Genomic DNA, 27,081 nt, shown 5'->3' on the forward strand with positions numbered 1-27,081 from the left:
GGGAGCTCTAAGTTGGGGGGGGGGGGAGAAGGAGCTGGCACAGGAGAGCAGGCTGATCTCCTCAAATGCCCAGATTCCCATGGCTGTGCACACAGGGGTGTGGAGAGGCCCTGCCCAGAAGGGAGAAACCTCCAGAGCCACTGGAAGCCCTCAGAACTGTTGGCTCCACTTCAGATAAGCAGAACAAACAACCCCATCAGCCCACGAGGAACTGGGGAACTTGTTTGACAGCCTGCCTCCTTCTGCCTCCTCAGGCCAAGTTCTCAGGCCCCGCCTCCCTAGGGCTCCCCAGGGCCCCACAGCTCTGCTCCTGTCTTCTCCAGCTAAAGGACGTCTACCAACACTAGAGCCCATGGGTCTGGGCCCGGCCTCCATTCCAGCTACTTTTGACTGTGTTTGCACAGGAGAAAGCACCGATTTCTGACCCAGAAACACCTCACACAGCATCCCCAGCCAGGGAAGGGGTGGGAGGGTAAGAGAGGCACATGGCTGGAGGAGCAATCTGCCAGTTTACCTCCTCCCCCTCCTCCCCACAGCCCAGCAGGTTCCCAGGTGTGTCACAGATGTCCAGGTAGGTAAATACTAAGCAGGTCATTACCTGACAACCTCAGACAACATTTGTATCTGGAGCTAAAGTTTGAGCATTACCCCCCACCTCCTACCCCCTCAAACACCCAGTCAAGTCTCCCAGGCCCTGAGTGTCCACAAACAGCCCAACAGTTGCTGCCAAAACAGGGTTCAAGGAGGAGCTTTGGTGCAGAAGAGGGACAAAGGCACATCTGGGTATGAGTAGGCAGATGGGCACTGCACCACAGGCTAGGGTTTGGCAATGGAATTGGGACACAGGAAAACCTCCTTTGTTGGACCAAGCTCAAAACATGGGCAAGGACAAAGCAGACTGGGAGAAAACCCCAGCTATCCAGAACATGGGCAAGGACTAGGCAAGCTGAGAGAAAAACCCAGCTTTCCAGAACAGGCAAGGACAAAGCAGGCTGGGAAAAGCCCCAGCCTGTTAACACTCCAACTAAGTGACCCAGGTTCCTGTACTGGCCCTGGGGAAGTGGCCTGCCTGCCTAGAGACAATGCTAACCAGTGTGGTTTTGTGCCAAGGCATCTGGGAACAGAGGAGAAGTGGTACATTAGCAAGGGGCAGAGGAGCCTGCTGGAGGCGGGCATACTGACAGCAGGGAGAAGTGACAGCTGACAGGAAGCCAGGGAACAGAGAGAACTCCCCAAACCCACCCCAACAGCCATGCAGGTTTGGGAGAACAGGCTTCTGTGCTGAGAGCCCCACATGGAGAAAGACCTTGCCAGACCATGCCCAAGAGCATCCAGAGATGGAGACCAGGACTGGGTGGCCATGCCACAAAGGCCTTGCTCCCCCAGCATACCCCATCCTGATGCCACACTCACCTGTCACCGGCAAGACACCCCTGCTGGTCCCCGAAAAGGGGTCAACAGCAAAGGGGCAAACAAGCTCCACTCCTGCTGACAGCTGGCCTTGTGGCAGAAACTGGGGTCACCACTGAGGGAGGGAAGCCAGGGTCTCCCCAGGCTAATCCAAGAAACCTCTGCAAGCCCTGGGGACATTGCTGATCACCTCCTGGGCCCATGGAGCCCCATCACCATGCCGAGGTAGACACCGCTCCAGCACCCAGCAACCCCTGGGCCAGAGACACCTCCAGGGTCATTGAAGGTGATGGAACACTAAACCATAGAAAAAGGAAAATAAGCCAGGCAGTCAATCAGTAATGATTAGATGCCTACTGTGTGCCACCCATTGCCAGAAGGAGACTCTGCTCTCCAGGAGCTCCTAGAAAAATTGGGGGGGAGCCAAGAAACCTGTTAACTTAGAAATAAATCGAAGCAAAAGGTTCTTGGGGCCCCCAAACCACCCTGCTGACATCACTGGGTTAAGGCCAGGGAATCTCCTCCCCCCAACCTTCTCATAGCCATGACCTCAGAGCTGCCCAGTGGGAAGGAACCAGGGAGGCTCTCCAGTCCAATTCCCCAAGCTAGGGAAACTGATCCTGGAAGAGTCTAGGGTCAACTGAGTCCATGGGGAGGAAGCTGAATGGGCCTCCCCTCCTGTCACGCCAACAAGAGCTTCTGTCCTTTCCAGTTTCCTGCAGGAACAGCCAGGGAGCCCACGCAGACACGAGATGAGTGGGGTGGCGTGGGGGAAGAAGGCAACCAGAACGGCTCTCAGCAGTCTGCAACAAGCTTGGCGAAGGGGCTTTCACAATTATTAATGCCAGTGGTATTTGCTAGAAAAGCAGCTCTTCAGAAACTATCAATGAGACCACAAGCTCCACGTGGGCATGCCTAGTCCAGCTTCAGCCACAGCTGAGGATCCTGAGCTGCACTTGAGCCGACCGGACACTGGTGGCAGCTCTCACCAGGTGGGCACAGCAGCAGAAACAGCCCCAAGGATGTTCAGGGGCAGAGTAGGGCATTGCAGCCGAGTATCTTGGCCCTCTAGGACCTGTGGGGACAAACCCATTTATACATGCCAGGCTCCTGGTGCTGGATAAGACTGGGGAGTAACCTCAGCTGGCAGTTTGTCCCAGTGGCAACAGGTGTGCTGGTGTAAGTCTAACCATGTGATTTTGAGTAAATCATGCCACCTCTGTGGACCTCAGCTTTTCCATCTGCAAAATGGAAAAGTGGGGAAGCCAGCCTGAAGCCTCTCGAAGTCTGACTATCACCTCGGGCTAATGATTCTCAGGGGAGTCTTTCCCTTAATCTTCAGTCCTTCATCGCTCCTGCTTTTCCACATTCCCCCTTTCTGTTAAAGGTTTCAGATCCTGCCATCTTCCTGTGCACCGAGTCCAGTGCTCTCTTCACATTGAGATTACTGCCCACAGCAACCCAAGACAAAAGCCAATAGGGCACCATGTGCCAGCCTCTCAGGAAGCCTGGGGAGAGCACCTACTTCGGCCAGGGAAGGCTGCTGCTTCCTTAAAAAGCTTTCCCCCTTCTACCATCCCTCTTTCTCCTCACTGCTCAGCAATGGCAACCAGCTTCATGCCCACCATTGAATGGGTACTGGAGCCAAAGACAGAAAGATGACAGCTGAAGGAGGCTTGGAGCCAGACTAGATTAAAACCTGAGGCCTTGGGCAGGGAGAAACCTAGAACCAGAGGGGTCCAAAGCCCTCAGCTGAGGCCCAGGGAAGGGACCTGACCAAGTACACACCAAGTTAGTAGGAGAAGCTCTTGAGTAGGGATCTGGCACAGGGGTTCATGGGCAACAGAGCTGGGTCAGAATCCCATGACAGTCCCAGATGGAGTGCTTCCTTCCCATTCCTGGGTGGAACAGCACAGGTTCGAATTTCATTTGAAGACAAGGAAACTGAGATTCAATTCAATTCAACAAAAATGTGCCAGGCATGCCCTGGAGCCAGGATATAGTGAAGCTATCTGCTCTTAAGGGACCTACATTATGCTGGGGGGGGGCAGGAGACATCCCCAAACAGAGACAATGTGCCACACTGGGAGGGTCTTGGAGGGGTCTGGGGAGGTGGGTGTTGGGAGAAGGAACAGCAGGGACAAGGTGGGCTGGAGGAGAGCACAGATGGGGTCAACCAGCTCACCCATGTAGTAGGTAGAAGAGAATAAAGGGGAGGTGATATGGGCACAAAATGAGAGCAGCTGGCATGATGGACGATAGGGGAAGGAAGGCTCATGCCTGGCCTCTGTTACTTCCCATCTGTGTCCCCTGGGCTGTCTCCAGCTGGGGTGTCTCCACTGGGAATGCGGAGGCGGCCTGGCTGAGCTCCCGGGGAGGGTGTGGGGGCCATTGGTAGTGCCTGGTGCCCACGTCTATTCTCCAGCTCACTTCCACAGCTGCTTCCACAGTCTACACCCCACTGGGCAGCTTCAACGCCCCCAGGAGCAGGCAGAGGCTCTCAATGTCCCAGTAGCAGTCTAGACACTCTGCCTTGAGGGTGCTCACGCACTTCACCCACCATCACTGCCATGGGAGCTGGTCCCGCTGCCACCTTCCCCATGGGTCTGTTCTTCCTCTCTGCCCTTCCTCCCACCCAGCAGCAGGTTCCAGATGAATGGGAAGCCTGGGAACATCCCGGTCCTTCTCTCAGGGAGGAGGGAGCACTCCACTCCAGTATTATTCTAAGTAACATTAAATACAGAGTTGGTCAGGCCAGATCCCAACCACAGTCTCCTGGCCCAACGGCTCTGCGCTCCTCCAACTGGGAGGCGGAGTCCAGACAGCCCAGATGGACCCAGGAGGAGGTGGCCCAAACCCAATAGCCATTCGGGCAACATCAGTGCTCTGGGATTCCGACTCCGCCAACCAGGGAAACTGGGCACTCTTAGGCCTGGAGAGGTTGGCTGCCTCCTCTGCAGCAGGTCCAGGCTGGAGACACAATACATGTGACAGACTAGCCATGTCATCACAGCAGAGGGCCTGATGCTGAATGAAGGGAGGGAGGAGAAGACCCTAACACACCAAAATCTTACCAGTGGAAGTCACTCAACTCTATCTCAGCAGTTTCGATGCTTGACAGGAAGAAGGGAATCTTGCTTCAGGAAGCGTGAAACCCAGCCTGAACAAGGAAGCCTGCTGCCCGGTCTGCCAACAGCAGGTGTCACCAAGAACAAAAGCTGATCTAGAGGTCTGTGAAGTGATTAGCAATAACCCCTTTTGATAAAAGCAGTCAGGTGGGGGCAGCTAGGTGGCACAGCAGCCCTGGAATCAGGAGGACCCAAGTTCAAATCTGGCCTCAGACACTTAATAATTGCCTAGCTGGGTGACTTTAGGCAAGTCACTTAACCCCAAAGCTTTAAATAATTTTTTTTTAAAAAGCCACGCCAAAGGAGCAGCTAGGTGGTGCAGTGGATAGAGCACCAGCCTTGGAGTCAGGAGTAGCTGGGTTCAAATCTGACCTCAGACACTTAATAATTACCTAGCTGTGTGGCCTTGGGCAAGCCACTTAACCCCATTGCCTTGAAAAAAAAATCTAAAAATAAAAAAAATGCCACGCCAAACTCAAAATAGGCCCACTGGGAAAGAAAGGACAGCCTTGATGCCCAACTCAGTCTCTAGGAGCATCAAGAGTTAGGGGGCCCACCACCAGATGGGAAGCACCAAGGGCAGTAGTTGGCTGGTCAAAGGAGAAAAGAGCAGAAAGGAGCTCATGGAGAAGTTGGCCCTGAGTTCTAAAGGGGACAAGAGGGGCAAGTGCTTCATGATGTGGAAACTGAGGCTCAGGAGAGGAAGTGGCACAGTCCCAGTAGGGCCTCTGGCTCTACCCACCCCATACTCCTCAGAAGGAGCCCAGATACCTTTAGGGTCAAGCCCAAGAGGGAAACAGTGTTGGTGACATCACCCCACCACTGAAGAAACTGAGGCTCAAGAGAGGGCAGGGTCCAGTTCTGCTTTCTGTTCAGTCAGTCAATAAACAATTATAAGCACCCACTATGAGGTGAGGTGAGGTGAGGTGAGGTGAGATCTGCACCAGGATGGGGCCAATATTGGAGAGATGCTGTAGATGTGAAAACAAGAAGTTTCGGTCAAGCTTAGCTATGGGGGGGGGGGTGTTTTGGAGGAATGAGGAGTCCAGGAGGTCCCTGACCTGGGGAGCATGAGGGCACTGCCCTCTCCAGTACCAGGGGAAGTAGGAGAGGGTAGAGGGGGAAGGTCCCAAGGTCTGATTTGGACAGACTGAGTCCAAGATGTCTATTGGACACCTGGCGGGAGATGCCAGACTGCAGGTTAGCAGAGAGGTGCCAGGTCAAAGCCCATTGCCACTGCCTTAGGGCTCTGAGGCCAGTAAGTCTAACCTCCTCATCTTAAGTCCAGGAAAGGGAAATGACCCACCCAAAGACTTCAGGTCGTGTCTGGATATGAACCCTGGGCTCTGAAGCTCTGTCAATCTCTATGACTGGGATTCTGAACAAGCATACTGTGAAGGCTGCAGTGAGGATGATCAAAGGTCAAATGAGATGACTACAAAGGCAATAGTTTTCAAAAAGTTAAAAAGCAAAACCAAAAAGCCAGCTGAGCTGACCTTGGCTGAGAGCCACTGGCTTATAACAGAGATGTACAGCATCCTGGGAAGTGCCTGATCAGGAACAGTGGACATCATTCCCACGGCAAAGGGGGCTCCCAGTTTCTGCACATTGCAAGAGCTGAGTCCACCACCAAGACCTGTCCTGGTAACTGGTGCCAGGGCAGGAGCAGCCCCACAAAGCCATCAAGCAGAGGAGTCAGTGCTCATACACAAAATCCCCCATCATCTCCTAAAAGATGCTGACCTAGGGAAAATTGTCTGCTCCATGGTAGTCCCCTCCAACCATAGTCCTGGCTCCGACAAGAGTCTCGCTCCTTTCCAACCTTATCGCTCCCCTCCTGAACTAGCAGCTCAGACACAGATTGGTGCAGCAAGCTGTCCGCTGGCCCAACACCCAGGTCTTTCCTCCTGCCTCTGCCTCCTCAGCCCTCCCGGGCAGACCTCATCCCGGGCCTTGCTTAGGACCTGGATGTCAAGGCAGGGAAGTGGGCATTTGGCCAGCCCAGACCCAGGGCCCCAAACCATTCTAGACTACTTTCAAGAACACTCAATAATAAGCAACAGCTCCAGAATGTCTTCCCTCTTTGTAAGTGCCTTTTCCGGCACTTAGTGAACCTCAGGCCCCTCCGTCCCTATGGCAGCATCTCCACCAAGCATGGTGGGCATGGTGATCAGTCAGTCAGCAAGCACTCAGTCACTCATTTTGGGCCAAGTACAAGAGTAGTCAAGTGGTTGGAATGCAGGACCTGGAGTCAGGAGGGCCCGAGTTCAAATCTGACCTCAAACACTTCCTAGCTGGGTGACAAGTCATGTCACTCTGCCTCATCTGTCAAATGAGCTGGAAAAGGATATGGCAAATTACTCTAGTATCTTTGCCTAGAAAACCCCAAATGGGATCACGAAGAATCAGACACGCCTGAAACGACTCACCACCAACCACAAATTATGCCAACATACCAAGAAGCTGGGGAGAAGAGAAAGGTAAAAACAGGGTCCCCTGTAAATTGCCTGAGTACCGGGATGACACCAAGCCCGAAGAGCTGTGCCTGTCTCCCTCCCCACCAGTGCTTTGTCACTCTGGCCAGGGTCTGTCACAGCATACCCAACATTAGGCCTGAAAACACAGCTCTGGTTAATGATTAGCTTGACCAAGTCACTGAAGCCGGGTGGTGGCTCCATCACCTATATGTAATAAGGAGGCTTTCCCAAGGCTGGGAATTCATGAAGGACAATCTCAAAAGCTCCTCACACCTGCTTTGCAGCCCCTGCCATCTGTCCCCACCCCCTTGCCATAAGGCTTCCTCAAGGCAGGAGCCCCTGCTGCCCCTGGAGGCAACTCATGGGGGCCAGTCTGGTACCCCACTATTCCCAACCAATCCGAGGGGACAAGAGACATCTCTGAAGTTGTAGCTGCAGGCCTTCATCACCTCATGCCCCAACCTGCAGAGGGGTCAGCCAGCCTCAAGCCCCACCCCAATCCATCATCTTCGGCCACCATAGGGATTTTCTAGCCCAGTGGCCCCCTATGATGTCCCAGAGTCAATACAAACCCCCTACTTGGCATTCAAGCCCCTTCTCAGTCCAGCCCTCTCCCACCTTTCCACAATTCAATCCACTGACATCAGCCTCTATCTCCCACCTCAAGGCATTTCCCCAAGCTATGCCCCTTGCCAGGAGTGTTCTCCCTTCTCATTTCCGCCTTCTTCCCAGTCACCCTTAACTCTCATTTATGTTAGAGGCAGTTTGAACAGGATTGTCTGCCTGCTGCCTGCCCATTGAACTGTGGGCTGCTCAAGGGCTGCCTCTGGTCTCTCTCGAAGTCCAGATCTTGGCACAATACCAGAACAGGCACTCCCTGGTGAGGAGAGAAGCTTCTCAGGGGGATCTGTAGCCCAGCCCCTGGAAAGGGGCCTACTCCCCAAAGGCGGCTTGGGGCACTTCCTTGTCAGCTCTGGTCTCTGCCCTCTGGGTCCTGCACCCACAACGGCCCTTCAGGTGCTCAAGCACACGCCCCCTGAAGCCCCACAGAGACTCACCAACAAGGATGGCTGGCTTGGGAGAAAGATCACTGCAGATCTTTGGGAGGGGCCCTCAAGTCATCTTGATTTACCTGCCTCTCACCCCCCCCCCCGCCATGCACAACCCATTGATCACTAACCTAAAAACCGCCAAAATGTAAAGGGAAGTATTTCGAAACTTGCCCACCTTTGGGTTAGAAGGGAACCACAGCAGAACCCGACTTAGTCCCCTGGCTGGCTGCTCCTGCCCTCTGGGCTGCAGGATCCCTCTGGTGGGGTATGAAGCCACAGCTCTCCCAGGCCACCAAACAAGTGGGCAGGGCCAGGATGATCTGTCAACAAGCTCCAAGGTTCTCTTCCTGGTTACCTGCCCCCACCCCCAGCACACTGGCGCTACATCCAGACCAGAGGGCAGCACCTGCCGGGGTGGGGCAGGTGGACAAGGACAAAGAAATGCCTCCGGATGGATCTAAAGTAGGAATTCTCAGGAGCCTCCCAGGACTCAGCAAGAGGACAAACTGCCTTTGTCTTTCAGGCACACACCTTAGAAGGCAGAACGTCAACATACAGACTGGGCACAAGACCCTGGGCCAGTCCCTTCACCCCTATGGGACTTGGTTTTTTTTTAACCTGTGAAATGGGAATAAGCAGAACATGGACCCTAGAGGGTGATGAGGAGCCTTCTGCTCTTAGTGACTGATCCAAGGGGGACCTCTGCAAGGGGCAAGAGGCAAAGCCCCAGTGTCCAAAGACAAGATCAACACCCCACAATGTGGCAGATGGACTGCCATGGGGCCTTTCCCCCATGGTGCAACCTCCAGACAGCGTCAAAGGCTACTTTTTCCAAGTGACCAGAACTGCTGTGGAATCAGGGTGCCTGGTCTAGGGCAGCCTGGCATGGTGGGACCCATGAGGCCAGGACTAAGGGCCCAGACTGGTAGCCCCTTATCCAGTTCTGTGCCCCCCTGCCTAAAATGACCCCAAAGCATCTTGGCAAAACTGACAGTTCTGAATTGGTGACAATGCCTTCTTCCCCACTTATGCCCAAGGGAAACAGTGCCAGGGATAATTCACTGTAACTTGCTCACAGGGAAAAGGGGGAAGAACCCCCCCCACACACACACACATACATGCATGCACATATTTTCTCTCTCTCTCTGAAGTATTTTTAAGGATCTCTAAGATCACTTGGTTTAAGTTTCTTCAACTGAGAGAAATCTAGTGACTGCAGCAGTATCCTTAGGATCCTAGGTCATGAACAGGCCAGGAAGGTAAAAGGAGGGAGCTTCCCTCCTCCCCCTACATATACCCACGTGGAAGGAGTAGCAGGAAGTCAACAAGCCCCACCCAAAGGTCCCTTCTCCAGCCAGGCCCATTCAGCTCTTGGCACCTTTTGAAAAGAACCTGTTTTGAGAGGTTTCAAGGCAGGAATGAAGCTGTTTTCTGCCTCTCACCAACATGGCGGGGACAGCCTCCCCACCAGGAGACGGTCCTCCCCAGCTGGGCCCCAGCTCTGCTCCCACTGGGACAACACCCCATGAGACTGGCCACAAACCACTGACTGCAAAATAAAAATCCAAGAACTCAATATACTGGCTGACTTTTTCCTCTTCTTTTTCCCTGACTTTAAAAAATACTATTTGCTCAATGAGAGAAGGATGAATATTAGGGTGCTTATGGTGATATTTAAAAATACAGATGCCATCAATAAAAACATTTTTTAAACAAATAACTGAACATGGACTTGGGTCCCAGGCCCTCTGCCTACGGTAGGGCGGGGTCAGAGAGAGAAAGGTAGAGCTGGCAGCACCCGCAGATCCCAGAGTGGTCCACTCTGAGACACGTGCCCTTTTTTAATAAACCATTCTGAAATGACTCCCACTCCCCAATCACATCCCCTCCTGGCGGTTTAATTAGTAACAGTTAAGTCTAAGTAATCCCTCAGACCAAGCAGCTAAGGATCCATTAATTTTCTCCTAATTAAAAATGACACAAGACAGATGGCCCAATACCCTAGCTTCACCGTTTGGAGGGGCCCAGCAAGAACTCTGCACACCACTTGGAAGATCCAGCTGTCTCCTGGCTAGACGATGCCCTCATGACCAGGCTGCCCTCACCCGATAGGCCTTGCTTGTCTCCTTAAACAACTGACCGTGGTCAACCAGCATGGTGAAATGAGCAATCCTCAGATCCCTGATAAGATGGAGCAGGAGAGAGCCAAAGGGAGTTCACCTTGCCAAAGTCCAGGAGGAAGTCGTGCCTGGCTGTGGTCCTGGAGACGGGGAAGACTGGCAGAAGGAGGTCATTTCATTGGGATCTGTTCATCCCCAGAAACAGAACTGGGGCCTGTGAAACAGCTGGGCTTCAGGGATGGCCTGAGGGTAGCAGGGAGCTGCCACTGGAGGGAAGGGCCTCTCCTTGGGCACGGCATGGGCTCCTCCCACTGAGCTACACCTAGAAGGCACAGTGACCCTCCAGGGCAGCTGGCAGGAAATCTGGTAGCCTGACTCCTGGGGCCCCAGTCAAGCTGAGCCGCTGACCAGGGTGGCCCAAGCTGAAGTGGCCTCCTCCAGCACAACACTGAGCTCCACTCCGCCCCGGAGCAGAGCAGGTTTCAGGTGCCCTGGCATCCAGGCTGGAGCCCCACCCACCTTTCCCTGCTCCAGCAAAGTCTCGGTGCCAGCTGCCTCTCTGTCTGACACAGGGGGAAACAAAGGCATAGAGTTCCAGTGGCCAACCCTGAGCCTGGGCTTCTTCCAAGAAGGCTGCAGCTTGGCCTTTTCTTCTCTTGCTTGAAGCCTCTGGTTCTGTCCCAGGATCTCACTCTGCCCTGGGTTTCTGGGTAACCCTCTCGGAGTTCCTCCCATGCCTCACCTCACTGGACTGGAAGCTGGTTGAGGATAGGGCTCTTCTGTCTCCACTTGGCACTAGGTCCTGCCCTGGCAGGTGCTCTCTGGGGTCTGTTACATCAATGTTGTGTCCCAGGGGTGGGGTGGGATGCAGAGGCAGAAAAGACCAGGGTCAGCTAAGGTGGTCGGGCAGCAACCGGGACTCTTCCTGATGCCCTCCTCCCACAACACTACATAGTCAGTCCAAGGAAAATGCAATGGAATTACCAAATATTCCAGAAATCAGAAGGAGCCTTGGAGATCAAACCAGCACATCTGATCTCTGCCTTCCCAAGAATGTGCCACCCTTCCCAAAGCAGTCTCCAACATCTGTTTGAACCCCTCTATCCTTGGGGGAGCTCACCACCTTCCCCAGATGGGTTCTCAAGGCTTCTGAATGCCAGCCCATAAATTCCAAAGGCCCTTGGGCTTTTCTCTTCCAATTGGAGTCCCTCCAAGGACCCACTCCTGCTTAGGAAGTTCCCCCCCCTTTTTTTTTGCAAGGCAATGGGGTAAAGTGACTTGCCCGAGGCCACACAGCTAGGTAATTATTAAATGTCTGAGGCAAGACTTGAACACAGGTCCTCTTGACTCTAGGGCAGTCCCCACTGTGCCACCTAGCTGCCCTGGAAGCTCCCCTTCTTTGTCCTTCCCAGACTGTGGTGGCCAGAATGATGTGACCATCATCAGATTGAACAAAGGTTGACGGAATTCTCACCCACAATGGCAGCGAGGGTCTTTCTACTAAGTCGAAATCCCTCCCATGTGTGATATACACACACTTCTCAAGGGCCATAGGGTCTGGAACTGGAAGGTTGGGCCTTCCAGGACAATTAGTTCAACGCTCTCATTTTACAGAAGACACGGGGACCCAGCAGGGAAGATACCTGAGAAGATTGGCAGAGTCAGGTGCTGCCTCAGGGGCTGGACCACCAAGCTTGAGCAACAGCATGCTGTGGGGGGGCTCCAGTGGGCCCAAAGTCCCTGTCTGCTCTCAAGCTCTCGAATTACTGTGCTGAGGGTCTTTGGGTGGGGCTGGGCTTCTGAAATTCTAGGACTGCAACTCTGCTGAGGGGCAAGAGAATAAAACTGGTCCTTGGCCCTCATGTGGCAGGTGACTCCCTTCCATTGTCCTGACCTCAGGCCAAGTGCTCAAACGCAAGGCAGTGGTCACTTTGCCCAAGGAAGTGGGGCCCAGGTGTCTGTCTATCTGTCATACACACACACACCCCTTACATGGTGTATCTGCACACTGTCCTGGGAAATTTAAATTTCATTACCCAAATGGAAAGAGGCTCACTACCTTTCCTTCCCAGCTCCCTAGCACAAGGCCAGATGACCTGAGCAGAGACCAAACGCTCTCCCTGGTTGAGTTGTTCCTTGTCCTGTGGGTCTGGCCTGGGTCAAGTCTACCTCCTAATCTTTTGTCTGTCACACCACCTAGAAGGCCATCCCTGTTCCCCTCCAGCCCTCCTGGACAGGTTTTCCTTCTTTCATACACCAAAGAAGCCAGGAAGCTGCAGAAGGTAACAAGAGTGGGGAACCCTAGAGGGATCTAGGTTGACCCCTCCTGGAAGCAGCAATCCCTCTCTTTGTTGGGCAATTCCTGAAAGCTTACAGTGTTCCATCAATGTGATCTGCCGAGGTCTCACAGGGAGCAAGGGAGCGAGGTCTAAGGCAAGACTGAAAGCTGGGCCTTTGGACACCAACTCCCTGACTTTCTGCTGCCCCTTGCACTTGGAAGTGTGGCCAAAGGTCAGATGAGGCAAAAAGACGGAATGGTGCCCTTCATTAGAGTGAAAGCAATAACCAGTCAGAGAGTCAGGAAGAAGCCCGTGGGCACAGGTGACCTCCTACCTCGTGGGGCTGGTGGCTGCAGCTTAAACCTCTGCCAACCCTCCTGAAAGTTTGGAGAGGTTTCCCCATCCCCCAGCCTCTCCTCCAGTGACCCCCATCACATTGCATGTGCCTGGCTACAAGTGTCTGGCAAGAGACTTGGGGGCATCATCGAAGTCTGTTCCCCTTGGGATAAACTTGGGCATTTCATCAAGGCTTTGAGCAGAATGAAGGAAGCAAGGGGAAGACTGGGGCTTTCATGGGCTTGGAGCAAGGAGAAGGCACTAGCCCCTCCCCCAATTGCTTGTTTTGTAGACGAACTCAGAGGACCAGAAAGGGGACTCACCCAAGGTCTCTGAGCAAGCTGGTGGCATGGGGCCTAAAAGCCCCAAGGAGAAGGCACTAGCCCCTCTCCAGAATCCTGTTCTGACACAAAGAGAAGCTCAATGCTGGAAGAGAAGACACCAGACATCTCACCACTCCTACAGCTTCCCTGCCCCCCCCCCCCAGCACTCAGTCCAGCTCCTGGACTACATAACCCAAACCTCTCCTGGGGGGGGGGGAGGAACCTTGCTTTTCTGGGTGGAACCACTCCCGTGCCCACACAGGAAAGGCAGAGGGGGCTCCCCCAAGGACAGCCCTGAGACCCTATTAGTATTTGGAGGCAAGCAGCAGGGAGTGGGAGACTAAAGGATCAGTCATCGACCAATGGTTTGGGGCAGAATCATTGTATGAACACCCATCTTCAACATTCCTGGGGCTCTCCCTGGATAGCTGTAGCATCAACCCACCCAGTTTCCAGCAGCTGCCTGGGTTCCCAGCAGAGTCACTGACTGATTGTCCATGTAGGGGTTCCCCCTGATCCCCCTCTGCTCAGGCAGGGCCTGGGAAGCCTGCTAGGAAACAAAGGGGGTGAGTGGAGCCTTGCTCGACTGGAAGCCCCCAGGCTGCTGCTGCTTCCAGACAAACCAACCAGCATTCCAGGGGTCAGAGTCTGGCAGGATCCCTACATGGGCTCTCAAGCAGCTCTGGAAACCTTGGGATGTGAGAATCCCCCCAGAAGACAAGCCCATGCCCCCTAGAGGACATGCCCTAACAAGACCCCACATCAGCCTGGGGGGGCAGGGGGTGTCTGAGTCACAGCAGCCCAGAAGCCTCAGACTTTGTGGCAGTTATGTCCAGCCAGCTCGGGAAGGGCAGCTTGCCCTCCTCCCGTGGCCCCTCCAGCTCATTCCACAGTCTGTGTTAGTAAGCCAAGCATTCAGCTACAAATCTATTTGGAGTCACAACAGCCAGAGGAAACCTGCTTCTCTGCCCCCAGAGCCAGCAGAGAGGCAGGGGAGGCTGGTAGCAAGCTGGCAGAGCCAGGGGCGCCCAGGGTAGGAAGGCAAATGCACCCTTCTGGAGGGATAGGTCACATGGTGTCCGAGAGGAATGGGCAGCAGGGGTCAGCGTCACTCGGTCCCGGGGCATGGAAAAGAAAGTTAGGCTGGTATGGGGAAGGGGATGGGCCTGCGGCTTGGCCAGATGGGCTTGGGGCTCAGAGCTAGAAGGGGAAGGTTTACAAAAAGTTCATTGCAAGAGAGAGAGAGAGAGAGAGAGAGAGACAGTGTGTGTGTGTGTGTGTGCACGCATGTGTCTGGGTATGACTGTGTATCTGTGTATGTCTGTGTATGAGTTAGGGTATGTGTCTGTGTGTAGGCTCACAGTCTTCCCAAGGAGTTTCAGGAGGATAGGGTTGGGAGAGAGGGACTCCCCTGTTGGGCCTGCCAACCTCTGTGGGCCCTGGCTGTCTGCAGGAGACTCAGGCCCTGGGCTTTTCTTCCTCCACCTCTGGCTCCCCCGCCCCGCCCTTGACCGGACCTGCTCTCAGACTCCTATCCCATCCCAAGGTGGCTGGAACTGAGGACCGGTGGCAATCTGGCCCCTCCTGGGGTTGTATGGCAGAGGACAAAGAGCCCGGGCCAAATCTTAGCTCCACCAATTTTGTGACCCACAGAACCCTGGCCTAGAACTTAGGCACCAGATGCAGAAACTGAGGCCCAGGGAGGTGGGGTGATTCATTCAAGATCACACAGGGAGACTGATCTTGGAAGTACAGAGTGGGCAGAGGCCTCATTTTACAGGTGGGGAAACTGAGGTCTAGGGAGGGGAACTCATTTGCCCAAACTCAAAATGATGTAGTTAAGCACTTGAACTAGGATTTGAATCCAGATCCTCTGAGCCAAAAGCCAGCATTCTCTCCTCTACATTCCAAATTGGAAATACAAGGATTTGAATCTCTTCTCCTCTCCAAACCTTTAACACATCCCTCTCTGCACTCTGGCCTCAACCAAAGGGCTCTTTTCAGAAAAAAGAGAAAATGAGGGCATAAAATGAACCCATATAAATCACCAACATTTCTACATATCAACAGCAAGAGATAGAAAAATTCCATTTAAAGCAATGTCAGACAACACAAAATACTTTGGGAGTCTGTCAAGAAACTATAGGAACCGGGCAGGTAGGTGGAGCAGTGGATAGAGCACCAGCCCTGGAGTCAGGGGTACTTGAGTTCAAATCCAGCCTCAGACACTTAATAATTACCTAGCTGTGTGGTCTTGGGCAAGCCACTTAACCCCATTTGCCTTGCAAAAAGCCTAAATAAACTAATAAAAAGCTACTATAAATTAAAAAAAAAAGAAACTATAGGAACACAAAATTCATCTGAAAGAACAAAAGATCACAAATACCAAGGGAATTAACCCCCCAAAAAACCCCAAAACCAAAATGCAAAAGCAAGTGGCCTGCTGTACCAGATCTAAAACTATATTATAAAGCAGTAGTCATCAAAACTAATTAATTGGCACTGGCTAAGCAATAGAGTGGTGGATAGATTAGGTGCAAAAGAAGCAGCAGTAAATAACTCTCCTAATCTGTTTGATAAACCCAAAGACTCTAGCTTCTGGGATAAGAAGTTACTGACAAAAACTGCTGGAAAAAAAACTGGAAAATAGCATGGCAGAAATTAGGCAAAGACCAACATCTCATACCCTATACTAAGATAAGGTCACAAAGGGTACAAGATTTAGACCTAAGGAGCGATACATAAATAAAGTAGGAGAGCAAAGGGCAATCCAACTCCAGCAATTCCACTACTGGAACAACATCTGTATCCCAGAGAGATCATAAAAAAAAGAAAAGATCCACATGTACAAATATACTCAGAGCAGCTCTGTTTGTGGTGACGAAGATTAGGAAAAGGAGGGAATACCCATCCACTGGGGAATGGCTGCACAATCGTGGTATATGAATATGATGGAATATCATTGTCCTGTAAGACATCATGAGCAGGCAGATTGCAGAAAAGCCTTTTGTGAACTGATGCCGAGTGAAGTGAGCAGAACCAAGAGAACAAGAAACACTGGGTGATGATCTGTAGATGACAGACTTGGTTCTTCTCAGCAGTTCAATGATCCAAGACAATTCCAAAAGACTCATGATGGTAAAACCTAGCCACCTCCAGAGAAAGAACCATGGAGTCTGAATGCAGAGCAAAGCAGATTTGTATTTTTCGTTTTTGTTTTTTGTGGTTTTTCCTTTTTGTTCTGATTCTTCTTTCTCAATATGACTAGTGTAGAAGTATGTTTACATGATTACACATGTAGAATCTATAACAAATTACTTGCTATCTTGGGAAGGAGGTAGGGAAGAAGAGAGAAAAAAACTGGAACTCAAAATCTAATAAAAAATGAATGTTGATGGTTATACAGGTATAACTTAAATTGGATCACTCCCCTGTCATGGGGAGGGGAAATCATGGAGAGGGAAAAGGACATGGAGAGTGGAAGGAAAATGTGTAACTCCAAAGCTTACAAAAAGATGAATGTTAAAAACTATTTTTGCGTGTAATTGGGAAAAAATGAAATAAAATAAGAAATTTTAAAAAATGAATGCTGAAAACAATCTTTAGGTGTAATTGAAAAATAAAATATTATTTGGGGAAAAAAAAGAATAAAGAAAATCTCTCTGGGGAGAGGCCAAGCTCCTTACTAATCCTGCTGAGCTCCACCATTTGAATAAGTTTTTCTGGGCCACAGTTTCCCCATCTGTAAAACAAGGCAATTTGGGCACATCAGAATATCAGCTCTGACTTCTGGTGTTCCCCAATTGAACCTAAGCAGGCCTCAGCCCAGTTCTCAGCACCCACGCAGGCAGCTGCTATAACAGCAATTGGGCCTTTTAAGGCATGTCTCCCGCCCCCCCAATTCCAAACCCTTTCTGGATGCCTATTGGGAAAACTGACTCTCTAGAGGCTGCAGCCTGCACCCTCAGCAACCCCAGCAAGACCTCCCTGACTCAAACACACAGGCTAGAGGCTTCAGCCACCAATGCATCCAATACCCCCCAGCACCTGATACCTCCTAGAATGTTTTCCTGTATGAACATGTATGTGGATACACACACACACACACACACACAGCACTGGTTCAATCAGCACCCACACAGAAGATGATTCCTCAGCTACCTCCCTGCCATGTGGTCATCCAGGAGGTGGGAAGCTTCTATCTGCCTCTGCCCCAGAGAGAACAGGGTTCATCTCTCTTCCACAGGACAGTCCTTCAGAGACTGGAAAGCAAGCATCATCACATCCTTCCTAAGACCTCCTCCAGAAGCTAAACATTGCCATTTCCTTCAATGGTCTTCAGAAAAGTGTCCAGACCTTGCCTCACTCTTATTGTCCTCCTCAGGACATCTGTCTGTCTTCCAAATTGGGGAGCCCACTCCTCTAAGACAGGAGACCCCTCTTGCCCACCTTCTTTCTCCCAGAGTACACCCAAAGTTGTCTGGTTGCCAGGGCACCCCACTACTGACTCACCTGAGGCATCCAATTTACCAAATGTTCTAGACCCTTAAGCCAGACCTCCATTCTTTCTCCCCTCAAACCTGTCCAGAGGATAGGAGACTGGCATTTCTCTTGGCCTAAGCCAGCCTTGCCAGTTTGGGGGCCACATCCCTACCTTTCATCATGGTGCAATTACAAAAACTCTCACCAGTCCAGGTCAGGGATGGTGTCTTTGGCCACCATGGGAGACCCCTCCCTCCAGGCTGACACTGATCCTTCAACTGGTCCCTGACTCTTTGGGCTGGTCAGCCAAGTAACCCAAACCATTTCCTCTGCCCCTGTTCTATCCCTGCCTCAAGGTAACTTCCACAGCTAGCAGAAGGAAAATCCACCAACAGGCTCAATCAGTTTCAGATCGATAACAAGTATGGGAAGGTGACCTGTCCAGGACCCTGCCTTCATGTTCAGGCTGCCACCCCAGCACCTGCCCGGCAGACAATTCAATGAGGTGCTGACTACAGTCAATCATTCTTTTCTTTCTTGTTCAGTGATTCTATTGCTGGTACACCCAAAACTATGCTTCTCCTACCACTACAGCTGGGGCAAGGACTGTGCAGGGGTCAGGAGATCCCCAGAAAAGGGAAACTGGCTGGGGATGAGGGCTCCCCAGGGCTGAACTTCTCTTACAGGCAGGGAAGGAAGATCCTGGACTTTCTGCTTTCCTCCTAAGAGGCCATGGAAAGCACAGGGTCCTTTACAATGCTGCTCTAAACATGCCACTGTCATGCCAGGGAATGAGCTGGGGAGCCCATTGGGAGCAGGGATGAGATTCTGACTAGTACAGCTTGCCAGAAAAGCCGCTCAGGGTCTTCTGGACGGTGCTTACAGCCTGGACTGTGGTCAAGAGTCCCTCTGAAATGCTAGAGCTGTCATGAAGGACCTGGCCAGGAGGCCTTGCAGTCTGTAAGACAGGAGGAATTGCTGACAATCTTAATCCAATTCCTATATTTACTCTCATGACTGAATCTCTTGTTGAGCATCAGCAGCTGAGATAGAGATGAGGACCAGCTTGGCACTACCCCTTCCCCTTGTCAGCACAGATACCAGAGGATGCTGGTATGTCCCTGGGCTCCTGCATCTCCCCATTCAGGCCTACTGAGATCACCTTTCTCAAGGATGGTCCCCACTTTCCCACTCATCAGCTTTCCATTCTGAGCCTTGACAATGCTTTATCAAGGGCAAGTTCAGGCCATGGGTGGAATCACATGGGTCCATCTGCTCAAGGAGGTGAGGTCAGCAAGGGGGTCGGCAATGACTGCAGTGTCCATCCCAGTTGAGGTGAAGGCAGCCCCAGTCACTAGGTGCCCAATCCACCTGCCTGCAACCTTCACCATTCAGTCTCCTTGGAGCCACCATACTTTTCAATTCACACATGGCCCCTCTCTAGTCTTTTCTCCATCAGCAAGGCTTAGTCTTTCTTACCATCATTAAATGGTTCCTAATAATGTGTGCCCTTCAGTTTCAAAGAAGACCAAGAGGTGATGCCATGACAAGCACATGGATTGGACTGGAGTGAGGGGGGGCAGCCTCACTTTTACCTATGCAGGCATCTGGGTCCAGTGGTCAGATATGAATCAGGACAACTGGAGATGGCCCTGGATGTGAGACAGGTTTAAGTGACTCATCCAAGGTCACACAGCTGGTGAGTGTCAAATGTGTGAGGCCAGATTTGAAATCCTGCCCTCCTGACTCCAAGGCCAGTCAGTGCTCTATCCACCATCCCACCTAGCTGGTTCCTAGAAAATCTGAGTCTAAGGAAACCATTGCATTCTATGGAAACAGCATCATGAATGCGTGATGAGGAGGAGCATTAAGTCAGTGTTGGGTCACTGGCTTAACCCATTAGGGCTTCATCCTAGGAAGAGACCCCCAAGCATCTGTGGCTCCCTTCAAGGCTCAGGTGAACTGCAAACTCCCTCAAGAGGCCAAGGCTTTGCCTTCCTCCTGGCCCCCCTGCCTCCTGCTCCTCCCTGCTCCAGGAGCTCTGGCCCAGAGCATCAGGGGCTACACTTCTGGAGAAGCCGCCCACATGGGAAGGTGGGCAGATTTGTTCTTTTAATCTCTGTTTGTGCTGAGCATGCTGTGGCTGTGACAGAAAGGAAGAAGTCAGCAGGGAGTCTCTGATGAGGAGCCGGGGCACAAGCCGACTCCTAAGCTGTTCATGATTGGTCACATACAGGTTCAGCTGCAGAAATGACAATTCCTTCTCTCCAAATGCAATCCTACAGGCAAACAAAGGTGTGCAGGGTGCTCTAAGCAGACTCGACTGCCGGCATCTGCCCTCACCCTCGCTAGCACCACTCCAAAGACTGGATAGAAGATGCCAGGTTCCCCTCGGGGTACTGGGAGATCCTGCAGGACGGTGATATTTGGGGGAGGTGGGAAAGGAAGGCTAGCCAGGAAGTGACAGATCCCTGGTCTCTGGGCTGCCTCACCTTGGCCCAGTAGCTCCAACTACATTCTGGTTTTTCTAACTTTAGAATCAGAAGGGACTCATCACCTCCTTTGCCTCTTGGATCCTGGGCTCACAAGCTGGTGAGGGCCAGGGATCCCTCCTTAGAATCAGGGATTGAACCACGTAAGACAAAATTCATAGGAGCACAAAGAAAACCAATGATGCCGAAATAGTTATCAAAACATACATACATACACACACACACAGTCACAGAGTTCAGGTGAATGACTCCTGATCTAGTCCAATTCTCTCATTTTCAGTTGGGGAAACTGAGGTGAAATGTCTTGCCTACGGTCACCCAAGTTCACACAGGTCTTTGGCCTTTGGCTCATCCTTTCCACTGCCTGCTGAGGCTGATCCTCAGGGTGGGTGTTCCCTTCAGAGAAGCAGATTAACTGGCCTCAATAACCAGGCAGAACGCCTTAGAGCAGCATCAATCACCCTGTTGACACCCTAGTGATTTCCTAACTTGTTGGGACTTCTTCACCCCCACCTGTTAATTTACTGATATGGGCACCTGTTGTTTTCCCCAGTAGAGCATATTGTAAGCTCTTCTTGGGCAAAGACTTGTCCCATATTGTCTCTACCATGGACACTGGCACTCAGCTGGTGCTTAATAAATGCATGCTGAATTGAATCAACAGCCTCACCCAACTTCAATATATCTCAGTTGACTCTGGAGGTCATCCTGGACCTGGGCAATGCCACTGATCCCCTCTGGGCCATCAGGAGGGCTTGGTGGATCATGGGATCACCAAAAGGGTCACCACCATTTCATATTTCAAGTAGAGTGAGAAATCATCTCCCCACAGGAAACAGAAACACAAGATAGCCTTTCCCTTGATAGCCTTTCCCACTGACAAAGATCATAATCTGAAGACAGCAGACAAGAGCCCCAAGACCTCAAGTCCAAGTGGCTTATCATCAGCCACTGCCCCATGTCACAAGCCAAGGCCCCTTCTCAGAAGCTGAGTCTAAAGGCCAAAGGGACACAGGATTCAAATGTTCTAAAGCCACACCCAAACCCCATTTCTGAGTTGCCAGCTGGCATCAATGTTCAGGAAGCCTGTGTGCAGGCTCAGACAGTCAAGTGAGGGGTGGGGGTGGGGGGCAAGTTCTGGAGATGAGAGCATCCACACAGGCCTTACCCTCAAGGAGCTGACAGTCCAGAGGATGTGAGACAAAGACAAAAAGTTTGACTTGGGGTAGAGAGACTGGGCCAGGGGACAGTGTGACTTGTAGATGGGTCTGTCTTGTCCTTTCTAAAACCACTCCAGGGTCAGCTCACAGACCCTGTCAGCTGCCAAGCTGTGGCCCTTCTCAACATGGTCCTCTACACATTAACCTCTGGGTTAGAACACAAATGAAAACAAATGACTCCTTTACACAGCCCATCACCATGGCACCAACAGCTACCACAAAATCCACAATTATAACACCAGCATAAGCTTCAGTAGACCCCAGGGGCGTCTTCCACTGTGCTGAGTGCTTTACAAATACATATTTGTAAAGGATCTCTTCTGATCCTCACAACCACCATGGGAGGGAGGGGTGGTCGAAAATCCCATTTTACATTTGAGGAACCTGAAGCAGACAGGTGAAGTGACTTGCCCAGGGTCACATAGCTGGGGAATGACTGAGGCTGAATTTGAACTCAGCTTGTCCTGATGCATGGCACCAATCTGTCATGCCGCCAAATTGACTGGCAATTCAGGAAGCAGTGGGTCCAGAAAGCCCATGGGAGGCATCATGAGTGCCTCTCAGCCCCAGCCCCACCAGCTCCCAAAGGGGCAGTTCTAACCAGTACAGCCCATGGTCAAAGTCTTCAGTGGCTTCATGGCGACACAGCTTCTTCTACCCATTTCCATCTAGTGCTGGTCAACAATTAACTTCCCCTACCAAACTGGTTTGTTTTTGACTAGGTAAAAGAGGTCATTCTTTGCCTCATTTCTTACCTAGCCTTAATCACTGAATAAGCATTGTCCAGGTCAAACTGAGACCATAACTCAAAAAGACCAAGATCTCTCTCTACATCCAGGGCCATCTCCCGTTGTCCTGATCATATCTGGTCAGACCCAGATGGCTCTGGAGGAGAAAGTGAGGGAGGTGACTTAGCACAGTGCACCCCCCCATTTAAATCCAACCACTTGCAAGTCAAGTCATCACCTCCCTGGTGTTATGGTCCTCTTCAGGAAAGAAGGACAAACAGTGAATGAAGGCTTGCCCAGGTGTGGACAACACAGATAAGAAAGAAGGAGGGAACATGGTCTCCCTGGATGAAGTCACCTGGTCCAGGGGAAACCCTACCTTCTGGGCCTGAAAAGCCAAGTGAGTGTAACTATTGAACCAGGTCAGTGAAACCTGAAATACTTAAGGAAGAAAAGAAGTGCCAAAGAACTGGAGAAGGGCAAACATCAGACCAATTTTCAAGAAAGGGAAGACCAATTGTGTGGGGATACAACCTCTAGTAGAAGAGATCCTTGGAGCCCCAGCTAGCAGAGGTGAAAGGAAGCAGTGATCTCATCTCCTCTAATAAAATGTCAATTCCTTCAAATCTCCCACGAGGGAAGAGACTGACAGATGGCTCAGCTCACCAGGCAACCCCATCAGTCTGAGCAGGGGGCACGGAGCCTACTAGCACGGTCAGAAACATCCAAGCTTCTGGGACAATCCCTCACCACCAAATGGAGTGAAGTCGGGAGACCTAGTCTCAAAATAGAAAGAAAGGGCTGCTTCTTTTTCACTTCTATCCCCAGGCCCTGGCGCCTGGCCCACAGAAGGGATCTGATAAATGTTAGCTGCTTGACTGACCACCAAAAGCCACAAAGAGCTGGCTTCATCAAGAACAGGTCTTTCTAGAACTACCTTCTTTCCTTTGCTGACAGTCACTAAACTGGTCAGTGGAGGGAATGCTGTGGCGATTGGTTATATGGATTTTAGCAAAGTATCTGATCAAGGATCTCATAGTAATCCTGTGGAGAGGGAAGAGAGATGGGGCTTCAACAATGATCCAACTGCACCAATCTGGACCTGGCTTAAAGGGCAGAAGTAAAGAGCAGCTGTGAAGATTGTTCAGTCTTGACCTGGCAAGAGGTCCGGAGGGCAGGGCCCCAGGACCCGAGCCATGACCTGCACTGGCTAACACTGGCATCACTGACTTAGATGAAGGCCCATTTGGCATGCTTCTCCAGCTGACAGATGTCATGAAGCTCAGATGGGATATGAGAATGGAGGCAAAAAGTGCATGACAAGATAGACTCTGGGCTGTATCTAACAAGACAAAGAGGAATCAATGGAATGTCTTACCCTGGGGTTCAAAGAATCAACTTGAGGGGGAGGGGGGCTGGTTAAGCAGCAGTTGTCAGAAAGGGGGGTGGGTGGGAGAGGCCATATCCAACTACCAGCTCCACAGACTCCAAGTGTGAGAAGGAACCTGAGATCTGGCTGACTGGCACCAAGAGAGGGACTGGACACAAAGTAGGGTAGGGGAAGGAACGAGTGCTTATTAAGTGACTACTGTGTACAACGCACAGTTCTAAAGGCTTGACAAGCATCATCTTGTTTGAACTGGAGGTAGCATCACCTCTAAATCTCTGTCCCATAGAAACCAGTGAGTGTGGAGCTGAGGAACATTCCACAGGTTGCAGTGTCCAGAGAAGAACAGGAAGGAGAGGAGGGGCCTTGAGTCCACATCCATGGGCTCATAGAGCTCTAGGGGAAATGGGGATGTTTAATGTTTGTCCTTCATTCTCAATGAAGACCACAACATCAGGGAAGTGATGCCTTGACAAGCACATGAATTGGAGTTGAGTGAGGGGGGGGAGGCTGTGCTAAGTCACCAGCCTCACTTTCTCCTCCAGAGCCATCAGGTCCAGGGGCCAGATATGATTCAGGATGACTGGAGATGCCCTGGAAGGGAGGTAATCAGGGTTAAATGACCTGCCCAAGGTCTCATAGCTAGTAAGAGTCAAGAGTCTGAGGCCACATTTGAACTCCCGTCCTCCTGATACCAAGGTCAGCATTCTATCCACTGCACCACCTTTATGTTTAGTCTGGGGAAGAATAGAGGGATGGAGGGGAGGGGATTACTCTGGAACACTCTGCTAGGAAGCGAGGACCCTCTGGTTTAAAGCAGGATCTTAACTATTTTTAGGTGTTCTGAACCTCTTGGACCATCTGGGGAAGCCTAGGGGATCCTTTTCAGGTGAATGTCTTTAAATGCCTAAAATAAGACAGTTTCAAAAGAAGCCAATTCAACTAAACTACAGTTTTCCAAATGCTTTTTTTAATCAAGTTCATAGACCTCCACTGCCACTGACCTCTCATCTTAAGACCTACCCAAGACTGACATTCATTCACAGAGATCTCTTCCAGATCTCCAATTCTGTCAATCTATGAGACCTCCCCATATCATATTTCCCACACCCACCCCTGTGGACTCTCCTATTCAACCCTCAAGAAAAGTGAACTGGTTGGCAGGAATGCCCAATGGTTAGGTATCATACACCAACTCTGACATCCCACATGGCTTCAAAATCCAAGGCTGGTTCTATAAACTCCAAGGATATAGATTCCTGGGGTAAGTATTCAATATTCTACAAAAAAAAAAACACTGGGAAAATTGAAAAGCAATTTAGTAGAATTAGATTTAGGCCAACATATGATGCAATCCACATGTTACAATAAGGTTCAAATGGATGCATGAACTAAACATTAAAGTCATATCATAAATAAAAATCAAAGAAGATAGGGCAGTAACCTTGCACAATTATGGCCAAGGTGAGAATTCTTCATTTTAAAAGGGAGGAGGTCAATTGTAGAAGACACAGTGGACAAGTTTAATTACATAAAATTGAAGAGCCATTCCACAAACAAAATCTTTTATAGGACAAGTCTCCTGGCCAAGTTAGAGAAGGAATTGATACAAATAAATAACAAAAGCCATTCCCCAATTGATAAATGAACTGCCAGTTTTCAAAAGAAATAAAATTTATCAACAACCCAATGAAAGAAGGCTCCTGTATTAGGAGAAATTAAGATTAAAACATTTCAGAAGTCCCCATATGGGCAAAGATAACAAGAGATGAAAGTGGTTCAAGTTAGGGAAGCAAGAGCCCCTATTGAACATTAACACCCTCTAAGTAGGCCTGAGAATTGGTCCAACTGTTCTGGAAAAGTATGAAGTTACACCAAGAAATCAGTAGGCACTGCATTTCCTTTGATCCAGTGAGTGATCTATTGCTAGATACAGTATATATACCAAGGAAGTGACAAAGAAGGAAGGGTTTCATGTTTTCAAAATACAGCAGCACTTTTTGCAGTAGCAAAAGTCTGAAAGAAGAGGTTCCTACTGATGAGGGGAAGGCTAAAAAATTAAAGGATTGAGCCAGAAAAAAAAAAGATGGTAAATATATAAAGCACATATTAGAGACACAAGGGATGGCAAGGGCCAATGGTATCTAAATCAAATAGCCGAGTACGGCTTTAGAAAGCCACAAATGAGCTTTATCTCTGCAGTACAGTACTTTAAGAATTTGGTTCAACATTTCCCAATTACATCTTAATCTGAAAGTCTTCCCAACTCATTCAACTAGTCAACAAGACTGAAGGGAATGACTTTCCCACAAACATAACATCCCACTCCAAGTGTAAAATCTAGAATTTAGAGAAATTTGGGAAGACATGAATTGAATGAGCCAAATCATAAGGACCCGGAAAACAATTTAAGTGGGTACAAGTTAAAAGAAAAGGGAAAGGCTTCATGCCCTAACGCGTGTCTGCCGGAAGGAATTACAGGCTGTAAGTGATGCCTTTGGGTCTTCCATAAGAAGGGCAAGGACCAAGCAGGCAGAAGGGTGAGAGGCTGCGGGTGCCCCACTGGGCGCTCCGGCGTCAAGGCATGAACCTGGGCAGAGCCAGGGCCCGGTCCCTGCAGCCTCCTAGGCGGACTCCTGCTGTGCCCGGGGCTCCCCGGCGAGGAGGCCCGCCCACACCCCGACACCAGAGGCTTAGGACGGGGAGAGCTGGGGTCGAATTCAGCCCCTGCCAGCCCTTTGGCGGGTAGCCCTGGCCCGGGCCCTGCCCTCTCTGGGCCCGTTTCCCGCTCTGTACACGGGGAAGGGCTCGGGCTCGCTGGGGTCCCGCGGAGCAGCGCTGCGGGGCCGCGGCAGCCGAGCCCCCCCGGGAAGACGGAGGCCCGGCGGCGGCTGCCCCGCGCATGCGTGCCAGGGAGCGCTGCGGTTCTCCCTCGGTCCCCGCCCCCCCCGCGGCGCGGGGCCTGCCGGGAGCTGTAGTCCCGCGGCCGCCCACCCGCGGAGCGGGACGGTGCCCGCGGACACTACAAGTCCCAGCAGCCGCAGTCAAAGCCGCCGCGGGCCGGGCCGGGGAGGGGAGCGCGGCCGGCCGGCCCCCCATCCCCCGGGATGAGCGGGGCTCCTCGGGGCCGTCGAGGGCCGCCCAGCTCCGGAGCGCGAGGGGGCGCGCGGGCTGCGGGCGCGGGGCGCGAGCCACTTACCCCGGGCAGAGCCGAGCCGGGCCGGGCCGGGCGCCGCGCGCAGCTCCGAGCAACTCCGGCTAACTTGGGGCGGCGGGGCCGCCCGCGAGGACTTTCGAACGCGCGCGCGCCGGGGCAGGACGCGCCGCCGGCGGGAGGGGGCGGGGGCGGAGTGCGCGCCCCGGACGCACGCACACGAGCGCGCGCGGGCTGGCCGAGGCCCCGACCGCGGGGAGCGCGTGCCCGGGGCGGGGCGGGGCGGGGGCGCGCGCGCGCTCCCGGCGGCTGGCTCGGAGGCAGGCGCGCGCGCGAGGCTCCGCTCGGGCCTTAAAGGGCCCGGCCCGGTGCCCGCGGGGAGACCCGCCGCCCGCCCCGCCCCCACACGGCCCGGCCTCCAGCCCACCCGAGCAGCCCCGGCCACGCGCAGCGCGCTGTCCACACCGCGGCCTGGGCCTCAGGATGGCCGGGA

General features: G+C 52.0%; 1 protein-coding gene across 6 annotated transcripts in view; it reads right to left on the bottom strand.

Moving 5' to 3' along the window:
- The window catches only part of SIPA1L3 (signal induced proliferation associated 1 like 3), a 160,362-nt gene extending 133,629 nt beyond the window's left edge, over positions 1 to 26,733 (bottom strand). For 2 of the 6 annotated variants that reach the window (XM_074219061.1, XM_074219055.1), the window contains exon 1: positions 8,243 to 10,201. The gene's annotated coding sequence lies outside the window, so the exon portion shown is untranslated. The other 4 variants (XM_074219057.1, XM_074219058.1, XM_074219056.1 and 1 more) reach the window with 4 other exon arrangements.
- Between the last annotated feature and the right edge of the window lie 348 nt (positions 26,734 to 27,081).

This window comes from Macrotis lagotis, chromosome 1 (genome assembly GCF_037893015.1).
Source record: "Macrotis lagotis isolate mMagLag1 chromosome 1, bilby.v1.9.chrom.fasta, whole genome shotgun sequence".
Classification (NCBI taxonomy): domain Eukaryota; kingdom Metazoa; phylum Chordata; class Mammalia; order Peramelemorphia; family Peramelidae; genus Macrotis; species Macrotis lagotis.